This window comes from Saimiri boliviensis, chromosome 10 (assembly GCF_048565385.1).
Source record: "Saimiri boliviensis isolate mSaiBol1 chromosome 10, mSaiBol1.pri, whole genome shotgun sequence".
NCBI classification, from domain to species: domain Eukaryota; kingdom Metazoa; phylum Chordata; class Mammalia; order Primates; family Cebidae; genus Saimiri; species Saimiri boliviensis.
Genome location: NC_133458.1, coordinates 54,537,922 through 54,549,380, shown reverse-complemented (window position 1 = coordinate 54,549,380; position 11,459 = coordinate 54,537,922). Strand labels below are relative to the sequence as shown.

Here is an 11,459-nt window from a genome sequence, read left to right as displayed (position 1 = left end):
CCAAAGGAAAAGGTTAGTAGAAATATAAAGTTAGTCACACAGAAAATTAAAATGTGCTCAATGCAGATTAAGTCTATCATAAAACATTTTTAAAGCAACTATATTTAAATAAATTCCCTTGAATTTTTGTCAGAGGTATCAGTTTTGCAAGTAAGAAAAAATAAAATTAGTATATTGCCTTCAATTAGGTCAATCCCCCCAAAAATGCACACAAACCAAAAAACCCCACATTAGTTTTAACACTAAGTTACTCAGTTCAATTGAAATCTGTATTTTAGAACTAGACAGGACCTTAAAACTCCTCTATTCTAAATGTTCATTTGGAAACAAGGAAGAAGAAGAAGTCTAAGTGACTTATTTAAGGTCACGTAGCCAGTTAGAAGCAAAGCTGGCACTAGAGCACAAACCTTCTGACTATGAAGTTAATTATATTCTCCATACTATCTCAAACTGCCTACTGTCCGGGAAACACACTATTAGGATTTCTTAACATACTCATCAACCTAGAAAGTTTCTGTCTTATGTAAACAGGCCCCTTTTCTTCCTGTCCTTCTCCTGCAAGGTTCCTGAAGAGGGCAGAAAGACCATTATTTCCCATATGTTCTATAGAGCTCCACTGCTTTTTAGTCATTCAGAGCACATCTCCAAAGAGTTGCAAGATTGAAAGGCCAAATCTCCAGATCCCTTACTTCCTGTATGATCCTCAGAAGCATGGAGAGACCAAGGGAACAATAAACCATGGGAAAAAGAGGATGGGGAGAGGGAGGAACATGAATTATAGGAGACAGGAAAATGGGCAAAAAATTGAAAATTAAAGAGGACACTTGTTACTTTCTCTGTCTGGGAAATAAAGTGATAGAAACATTAGTTATTAATTGTTCTCTTCACCTCTCCCTTGAACACTGTGCAATGTGCAGATGTGGAAAAAGACCAAGTGTTAAGTTACATGATACCCTGAAAATGTCAGAAACTCGAAGATAAGGAAGAGACAATGTATTGGAAATGTTTTTATATAAGGTTCACGAAAATTAGACAGGGCTGAGAAGGGAGAGGAAAAGAGAGATAAATTAGATGAAAGAAGATGGAAAAGTTGGTACAACCATTAATCAGACAATATATGCAAGAAGAGAAATTTAGGAAGAAAGATGCAACACTGAGAAATGTTAGTAGGCAGCTGAAAACATGAGCCTGGAGGACAGCAGTCAAAAGGAGAAATAGTGGCTGAAAATTTGGGAATTTGTAAAATGAACCAGACTCTATAGGGTCAAATAAAAAAAGTGAAGGTAGGGTGGTAAGGGTGGGCCTAGGAAAAGGGTCTTTGAGTCTGTAATAACTATCACTTTAAGCATTTTTGTAAGAAGAATGTATTCTTCCCTTAACAGAGGAGTGTAAATACTATGTCAAACCAGGGAAAAGAGTACTGGCAGCATTCATCCCATAGAATACCTTTCAGCTATCTCTCACTTCCTCCCATCCTTATCTCTGCTTCCTTCCAATCTTCTCTGGGTTGTCTCCCTTTAACTCCTCAGAGTTCATGTAATATTCTCAGGAGACAAGAACAAGAATTTACTAAGCTGTAGTTGGTATTTGATGCTTCTCATGAGCCATATGGAGGTAAGTTGCAAACTAAGCTGCAGTGGCAAAAGAAAAATGCTAAATATAAGTATTTCTCTCAGAGTTTACAAACAGAAGCAGCCTGGCAGCAGCTGGTAATGAAAGCACTTGCAAGAGTATCAGTGGAGTGGGACAGCAGGAGCAGCCCAGTGATAGTCAATATTGGGGACGATATCAGAGAAGGGTAGCAGGTACAGCCTGGCAAGGTTAGAAGATGACCTACATAAAGGGGACTAACGGAATAAGTAAACATATTGAGGATAATGTGAATCAGATTTTTTTTTCACTGATAGAGAAAGAAAATATAAATAGAAAAAGGAAAAGGGAAAGAATGAACCCTTCAGGACTATTTGAATTGGAGCTATCAATGCTAATTGATGGTTTAATATATGCACCCAATACAGGAGCACCCAGATACATAAGGCAAGTTCTTAATGACTTACAAAGAGACTTAGACTCCCACCCAATAATAGTGGGAGACTTTAACACCCCATTGCCAATATTAGGCAGACCAACAAAACAGAAAATTAACGAGGATATCCAGGACTTGAACTCAGAACTGGAACAAGCAAACCTAACAGACATTTACAGAATTCTCCACCCCAAATCCACAGAATATATATTCTTCTCAGCACCACATCACACCTACTCTAAAACTGACCAGATAATTGGAAGTAAATCACTCCTCAGCAAATGCAAAAGAATGGAAATCATAACAAGCAGTCTCTCAGACCACAGTGCAATCAACTTAGAACTCAGAATTCAGAAACTAACTCAGAACCACACAGCTTCATGGAAACTGAACAACTGGCTCTTGAACGTTAACTTGCTCTTCAATGTTGACTGGATAAACAACGAAATGAAGGCAGAAATAAAGATGTTCTTCGAAACCAAAGAGAATGAAGACACAACATAACCAGAATCTCTGGGACACATTTAAGGCAGTCTCTAGAGAAAAATATATAGCAATAAATGCCCACATGAGAAGCAAGGAGAGATCTAAAATCGACACCCTATCATCAAAATTCAAAGAGCTAGAGAAGCGAGATCAAAAAAAAACTCAAAACCTAGCAGAAGACAAGAAATAACTAAGATCAGAGCAGAAGTGAAGGAAATAGAGACACACACACACAAATTTCAAAACATCAATAAATCCAGGAGCTGGTTTTTCAAAAAGATCAACAAAACAGACCACTAACCAGATTAATAAAAAAGAAAAGGGAGAATAAGGAAATAGATGCAATAAAAAACGATAAAGGGGATATCACCACAGATTCCACAGAAATACAAACCATCATCAGAGATTATTACAAACAACCCTATGCACATAAACTAGTAAACCTGGAAGAAATGGATAAATTCCTGGACACTTGCCTCCTCCCAAGCCTAAACCAGGAAGAAGTCAAAACCCTGAATAGACCCATAACAAGGTCTGAAGTTGAGGCAGCAATTAAGAGCCTACCACCCAAAAAAAGACCAGGTCCAGATGGGTTCACAGCCGAATTCTACCAGACATACAAAGAGGAGCTAGTACCATTCCTTCTGAAACTATTCCAAACAATCAAAAAAGAGGGAATCCTTCCCAAATCATTTTATGAGACAAACATCATATATACCAAAACCTGGCAGAGACTCAGCAAGAAAAGAAAACGTCAGGCCAATACCCATGATGAATATAGATGCAAAAATCTTCAATAAAATACTGGCTAACCGATTGCAACAGCACATCAAAAAGCTTATCCACCATGATCAAGTACGCTTCATCCCGGGGACGCAAGGCTGGTTCAACATATGCAAGTCTACAAATGTAATTCACCACATAAACAGAATCAAAGACAAAAACCACATGATTATCTCAATTGATGCAGAGAAGACCTTTGACAAAATTCAACAGCGCTTTATGCTAAAAACCCTCAATAAACTAGGTATTGATGGAACGTATCTCAAAATAATAAAAGCTATTTATGACAAACCAACAGCCAATATCATACTGAATGGGCAAAAACTGGAAGCATTCCCTTTGAAATCTGGCACTAGACAACGATGCCCTCTCTCACCACTCCTATTCAATATAGTATTGGAAGTTCTAGCCAGAGCAATCAGGCAAGAAAAGAAATACAGGGTATTCTAATAGGAAAGGAGGAAGTCAAATTGTCTCTATTTGCAGACGACATGACTGTGTATTTACAAGACCCCATTGTCTCAGCCCAAAATCTCCTGAAACTGATAAGCAACTTCAGAAAAGTCTCAGGATACAAAATCCATGTGCAAAAATCACAAGCATTCCTACACACCAATAACAGACTTAAAGAGAGCCAAATCCAGAACGAACTGCCATTCACAATTGCTACAAAGAGAATAAAATACCTAGGAATACAACTAACAAGGAATGTAAAGGACCTCTTCAAAAACTACAAACCACTGCTCAGTGAAATAAGAGAGGACACAAAGAGATGGAGAAATATTCCATGTTCCTTGTTAGGAATAATCAATATCGTGAAAATGGCCATACTGCACAAAGTAATTTACAGATTCAACGCTATCCCCATCAAGCTACCAATGACCTTCTTCACAGAACTGGAAAAAATCACCTTAAACTTCATATAGAACCAAAAGAGAGCCCGCATAGCTTAGTCAATTCTAAGCAAAAAGAACAAAGTGGGAGGCATCACACTACTGGACTTCAAACTATACTACAAGGCTACAGTAATCAAAACAGCATGGTACTGCTACCAAAACAGAGATATAGACCAATGGAACAGAACAGAGGCCTCGGAGGCAACACAATACATTTATAACCATCTGATCTTTGGCACACCTGACAAAAACAAGCAATGGGGAAAGGAGTCCCTGTTTAATAAATGGTGTTGGGAAAACTGGCTAGCCATGTGAAGAAAGCAGAAACTGGACCCTTTCCTGACACCTTACACTCAAATTAACTCAAGATGGATTAAAGACTTAAACATAAGACCTAACACCATAAAAACCCTAGAAGAAAATCTAGGCAAAACCATTCAGGACATGGGCATAGGCAAGGACTTCATGACCAAACACCAAAAGCATTGGCAACAAAAGCCAAAATAGACAAATGGGACCTAATCAAACTCCACAGCTTCTGCACAGCAAAAGAAACAGTCATTAGAGTGAATTGGCAACCAACAGAATGGGAAAATTTTTGCAGTCTACCCATCTGACAAAGGACTGATATCCAGAATTTACAAAGAACTAAAACAGATTTACAAGAAAAAAACAAGTCCATTCAAAAGTGGGTGAAGGATATGAACAGACATTTTACAAAAGAAGACATACATGAGGCCAACAAACATATGAAAAAATGCTCATCATCACTGGTCATTAGAGAAATACAAATGAAAACTACATTGAGATACCATCTCATGCCAGTTGGAATGGCAATCATTAAAAAAGCTGGAGACAACAGATGCTGGAGAGGATGTGGAGAAATAGGAACACTTTTACACTGTTGGTAGGAGTGTAAATTAGTTCAACCATTGTGGAAGATAGTGTGGTGATTCCTCAAGGACCTAGAAATAGAAATTCCATTTGACCCAGCAATCCCATTAGCTGGTATATATCCAAATGATTATAAATCGTTCTACTATAAGGACACATGCACACGAACGTTCATTGCAGCACTGTTTACCATAGCAAAGACCTAGAACCAACCCAAATGCCCATCAATAATAGACTGGACAGGGAAAATGTGGCACATATATACCATGGAATATTATGCAGCCATAAAAAACGATGAGTTCGTGTCCTTTGTAGGGACATGGATAAACCTGGAAACCATCATTCTCAGCAAACTGACACAAGAACAGAAAATCAAACACTGCATGTTCTCACTCATAGATGGGTGTTGAACAATGAGAACACATGGACACAGGGAGGGGAGCATCGTACACTGGGGTCTGTGGGGCGAAAATGGGGGAGGGACAGTGGGGGGTGGGGAGTTGGGGAGAGACAGCATGGGGAGAAATGCCAGATATAGGTGATGGGGAGAAAGGCAGCGAATCACACTGCCATGTGTGTACCTATGCAACAATCTTGCATGTTCTTCACATGTACCCCAAAACCTAAAATGCAATTAAAAAATAAAAACCAAAAAAAAAAAAGAAAGATAAAAACATTCTTTTTTATATTTTCCTCCTTTCTTGCTGCTTTCTCTTATTTTCTGTTGATAATATACCCTACTGTAAGTCATTATCACCACTATGGCAACTAGAAAGGTGTCAGTGTTAATTTTGGGGTAGATTTCTTTTTTGCACCAAATATAAATATAATTAAAAAACATGAACAAATCTGAGAATAACAAAGCTTTGAAAAGTTCCTATTTTTGTATCACATTTATAAAATAATTCTTTATATTTTCCTCATTTATATGCAGAAGTGATGCTTTAATTATGGTGCAAATATTGGTTAGAAAAAGCTCAGTTACATACAGAATTGTCATCTGGCCAGGTAAGTTATATGGTGGCCAAACTATTACATAAAAAGAAACTTTAAGGTGAATATGTAGAAATATAAAAGATAACAAAATTATGAAATCTTTATATACTATTCGGCATTTTTACCATGAAAAATGCACTGATTGACACAGTAATATTACTTTTTTTTTTTTTTTTAATGACAGCTCACCTTAACCTCAACTCCAGGGCTTAAGACATCTGCCCACCTCAGCCTTTTGATCTGGGACAACTTGTGTGTGCCACCACACTGGGCTAATTTTAGAGATGGGGTGTCATTATGTTGCTCAGGCTGATCTCAAACTCTTGGCCTCAAACAATCCTCCTGCCTCAGCATCCCAAAGTTCTGAGATTAGAGGTTTGAGCCACTGGCCGGGTATGATGGCTCACGCCTGTAATCCAAGCACTTTGAAGGCCAAGGTGGGCAGATCACCTGAGGTCAGGAGTTCAAGACCAGCCTGATCAACATGGTGAAACCGTTTGGTTTTTTTTCTTAATTAAAAAAAAAGAGGTTTGAGACACCATGCCCAGCCCTAGTAATATTATTTTAAGCAGATTTATAAAAGGCTGTCACATCTTTTAGAAAAATAAGTATAACCATCAAGACATTAAGAACTGAAGATCTTGTGTCTATTAATAGTATATGAGACAGTAAGATCTAACTATCTATAAGTCACATAAATATTTTTATATTCTTTAACTGTGAAATGGGGTAATCTACCTACTTTGATTCCTCGACAATGTTTCTAAACAGATCAAATATGACAGTAGATGTGAAAGTGCTTTAGAAAGCATAAATGTACCTGTATTTATGACAATATTATTAACCTTATGAAGAAAGAATAGAATTTATTAAACAAATTGATCATTAGAAAATATTTCTGGTATTTCTGAATGAAACAATACATAAATACTGAAAGTTTCCAATGTCCCTGGCCATTAGGTTGAACTAGTATGTACTGAATTTTAGGAATAAACAATAGTAGTCAATGAATAAATGAATAAATAAAAGAAATAAATATAACTGTAAAGGGCCAAATACACATTTTCTAGCTCTGCTCACTGAAAAGGCCCAGCAATCCAGACTTAGCCATTCACCCAGTCAGTGAACCATCATCATAAGGCTGCCGCCCTCCTCAATTCCATCTTAGTTGCTCACTCTCCTACTCCCACCTCCTTGAGTTTAGCTTAGTTTCTATTGAGAAAAATGATAGAGGAATAACCGTATCAGATTTTTGAGAACTATTCTTCTTATAAAAACACTGCATATCCAACTCCTTATTAAAATTTACTTCAAGACCCAACTGAAATGTGAAGCCTTCCTGATTCTCCTTGGCAGAGATCACTGTACACTCCTTTGTGCTCCTAGGATATTTTGTTTACATTTGCAACATTGTATTTTAGTGGATTATAAATGACTTTCCTCCACTAGCTTATGAGCTTCAGCACTATGTTCCCAGCATGTGACTCAATGCCTGGGTTAGGATAGGTACTCATAAGTCACCACACCCAACCTAGGTATTTCTTTACTAACAAGAATCTCAGCACTTGGGGAGGAATATTGCTTGAGCCCAAGAGTTCAAGACCAGCCTGGGGCAACATGTTTTACTTGTCTCTACTAAAAATGAAAAAAAAAGAAAAAAAAAAACCCAAAAAACAAAAAACTATCTGGGCATGGTGGCATATGCCTGTAATCCCAGCTACTTGGGAGGCTGAGGTGGAGAATCACCTGAGCCCAGGAGGTAGAGGCTGCAGTGAGCCATGAATAGTGCCACTGCACTCTAGTCTGGGACAGAGTAAGACACTGTCTCCAAAAAAAAAAAAAAAAAACAAGCCATCACTATTTCCTGCATTGGATTTTTAATAGAAAACAGAAAAGATCTGAAATGAAACAATGTACAAGGCTTATAGTTTTATAAGCAGTCTACCACTGTAATATTTTGATGGCATGACCTGTGCAGAATTTTCTTTAAAGTATTATGCTTCACATTCAAGGAGTGGTTAATTCTATGTCAAAACTAATCTTGGGAGAAAATGACATTTAGAAATACATGCAGGAAAATAGGTTTATTTGTGATATGACTTTGGTTTTTTCCAAAAAATATAAATAAACGTATAACCTACATAAATAGATAGAAAAACTGAATGTGTCTTTCACATTGAAAAAAACCCAAAAAGTTAACACAACTTCTAAAGGACCTGCTAGTTTATAAAATCTCAAAGCTATTGTTTCAAAGATACTAAAAACCTAGTTAGGTAATCAAGAACCCACATGGTATTCTGCATTGCCATAAAACAATAAAGGTTGGAAGTGTTTGCTGATATTCCCAAAAATATTCAGAGGTATATAATTAGACAGAAGACGTCCAGTATTAAAGGACATGAGAGAGTCACTGGGGAGAAAGTTAACAGTAGCAGACAACTGCTATTCTAGAACATGGTATGAAATTTCTAGTCCGGCTCTCACTTCCACAAGGCTAGGAATCAAGAGAGAGAAAAAGTAGATAGTGGAGAAGCAGAGGGTATAAAATCTCGAATATATGAAAAAGATACAAAAGTCTCCATATTATTATCACTACTATCTGGAGCTATGCATATACCTTGGTTACACGCTAACAGCCCTTCAAAGATCTTTGGGCACCCATATTTCCTGGGTGCCCACTATAACACATAAATTTGAAAGAAATCCACAAGATTAGGTTTATTTGTGGTACCTGCAATCTTCTAAGACCAGTCCAACTCCAAACTACAGTGACCTAACATATTAATGACATATCCAGTTCTGGCCATAAGGTATTCTTTAAAATCTAGTATATATTGGTATGTAAATCCCCTCCATCCTTGTATGTGGAAGACAGGCAACAGAACATCACCCAGTTTATAGCTTAAATGACCAAACTATTTAAATCACAAGTCAGTAAAAGCCAAATTTTAATCCTTGTACCAAAATTTTCTGGTGGAATTGCGTATCACATTAACTTACATTCTGCAGTATACTCTATTCTGCGAAGAAAATAAATTTATTAATTTTTTTTGAGACAGGGTCTTGCTCTGTCACCCAAGCTAGAGTGCAGTGGCACAAACTCAGCTCACTGCAGCCTCAGCATGCTCCCATCTTAGCCTCCCAAGTAGCTGGGACGACAGGCACATGCCACCATGTCTGGCTAATTTTATTTTTTTGTAGAGATGAGCTCTCACTATTGCCCAGCCTGGTCTCAAACTTGTGGGCTAAAGCGATTTCTCCCACCTTGACCTCCCAAAGTGTTGAGATTACAGGTGTAAGCCACCACGCCTGGCTTTATTAAATCTTTAACTTTCACTTCAGTGTTAAAAATAATAAATACTAAGGCTAAATGTGACAGGAATCTCAAAGGTAAGTCACTCAGGCCTATTAGTTAACATGTGATCTTGTTTTATTCTGTCTTTAATTCACGAGATCAATTTACATAAGTTACTTTGTCTACTCAAAAAAGAACGTAATTCCTGTTTGCTGTTTTTCAGTGATACCGGGATGGTGAAATGAATCTTAGAGGACGTGAAAGAAAACTTAGGATCTATGTGATTTCTGAAGTAAGTACTATGCTGAACGATACACAATCAAGATGTAATTCATCCTACCCAATCTCTTCAGTAGAAACTGTAATTAAACTAAATAAGATAACAATTCATTGAAATTTTTTTTTTTTTTTTTTTTTGGAGATGGAGTCTTGCTCTGTTGCCCAGGCTGGAATGGAGTGGCACAATCTTGGCTCACTGCTACCTCTACCTCCTGGGTTCAAGCAATTCTCCTGCCTTATCCTCTCAAGTAGCTGGGATTATAGGCACCTGCTACCACACCTGGCTAATTTTTGTATTTTTAGCAGAGATGGGATTTCACCATGTTGGTCAGACTGGTCTCGAACTCCTGACCTCAGGTTAACCACTGGCCTTGGCCTCCCAAAGTGCTGGAATTACAGGCATGAGCTATCATGGCTGGCCTCTATATCTTTTTAAATTGGTATTTTCTTAGACTTTGTTTTCTCAAGTTTAAAAAGGTTTAATTTTTCAAATGAGAAATACTCTGTCTTGTTTCAAAAAGAATAGTTTTTTTTGTTTTGTTTTTTTTTTTGAGACAGAGTTTCACTCGTCACCTAGGCTGGAGTGCAATGGTGTGATCTTGGCTCACTGCAACCTCCGCCTCCTGGGTTCAGGCAATTCTCCTGCCTCAGCCTCCTGAGTAGCTGGAATTACAGGCACGAACCACCATGCCCAGCTAGTTTTTTGTATTTTTAGTAGAGACGGGGTTTCACTATGTTGACCAGGATGGTCTCGATCTCTTGACCTCGTGATCCACCCGCCTCGGCCTCCCAAAGTGCTGGGATTACAGGCGTGAGCCACTGCGCCCAGCCAGAATAGTTTTATCTTAATAATAAAATGTACTTGGAGATGACAAATAGCATCCTTCCAACTTATAAATACAGGATTTTAAAACAGTTGTTCTCTTAGCTGGGTGTTGTGGCACATGCCTGTAGTCTCAGATACTTGAGAGTCTGAGGTAGGAGAATCACGTGAGCCTGGGAGGTCGAGGCTTCAGTGAGCTGTAATCACACCACTGCACTCCAGCCTGGACTACAGGAGTGAGGCCCTGTCGCAAAAATAAATAAACAAATAATACAGCAGTTCTCTCAGTGTGCGGTAAGACAGGTTTTACATATATATATAAAATAGTGGTTCTCATTCTAAAATCTCGAAAACCATCAAGACACCATACACAAAGCTTAGATATATGTGGTTATTAATATTTTCCTATCAGTTATGTTAACAGAGATAACTTAATGGAAGTATCCAGCTTTTCAATTTATCACCAGAAACAATTTTGTTAAAGTCTTAGTTGATATTTCAGTTTAAGCCTTTCCTGACTTAGAGCCTGAAAAAAGAAAATACCATTAAGATCTCTGAACTCAGCTTACAACTTCTAAAATTCACATTTCTCTTAAGGTCTTCTCGAACCTATTATTTTTAAAAGTCTCATTCATATGCTGGCAAACCAGCCCCAAAATGATAGATAAACACAGTACACCTTTTAAAATATGTAGATGTACAGCTGTCATGATCAAAGAGAGTAAGTCCAGAGTGAATTAACCACTATAATGGCAGCCATCATCATGGTCATGCTGCTGCCCAATAGTAGGAATATTTAAAAGTCTTGATCTCATTGGATGAGAGAAATATGGTAAACTTCCAAAGGTATCAAACTACTAGTTTTAGGGGGACTCTGAATACTACACATAATATCGGTTGTGGACAACCAAAACAAACGAATGATTCCCAAAAAGTGAAATATATCCATTATGCTATTCGTAACTACTTATCTGGAAAATG

The 11,459-nt window shown here is 37.7% G+C and overlaps 1 protein-coding gene across 7 annotated transcripts in view; it reads right to left on the bottom strand.

The window, feature by feature from the left end:
• The window catches only part of PHTF2 (putative homeodomain transcription factor 2), a 166,928-nt gene that overhangs the window by 36,397 nt on the left and 119,072 nt on the right, over positions 1-11,459 (bottom strand). The gene's annotated exons all lie outside the window — the stretch shown is intronic.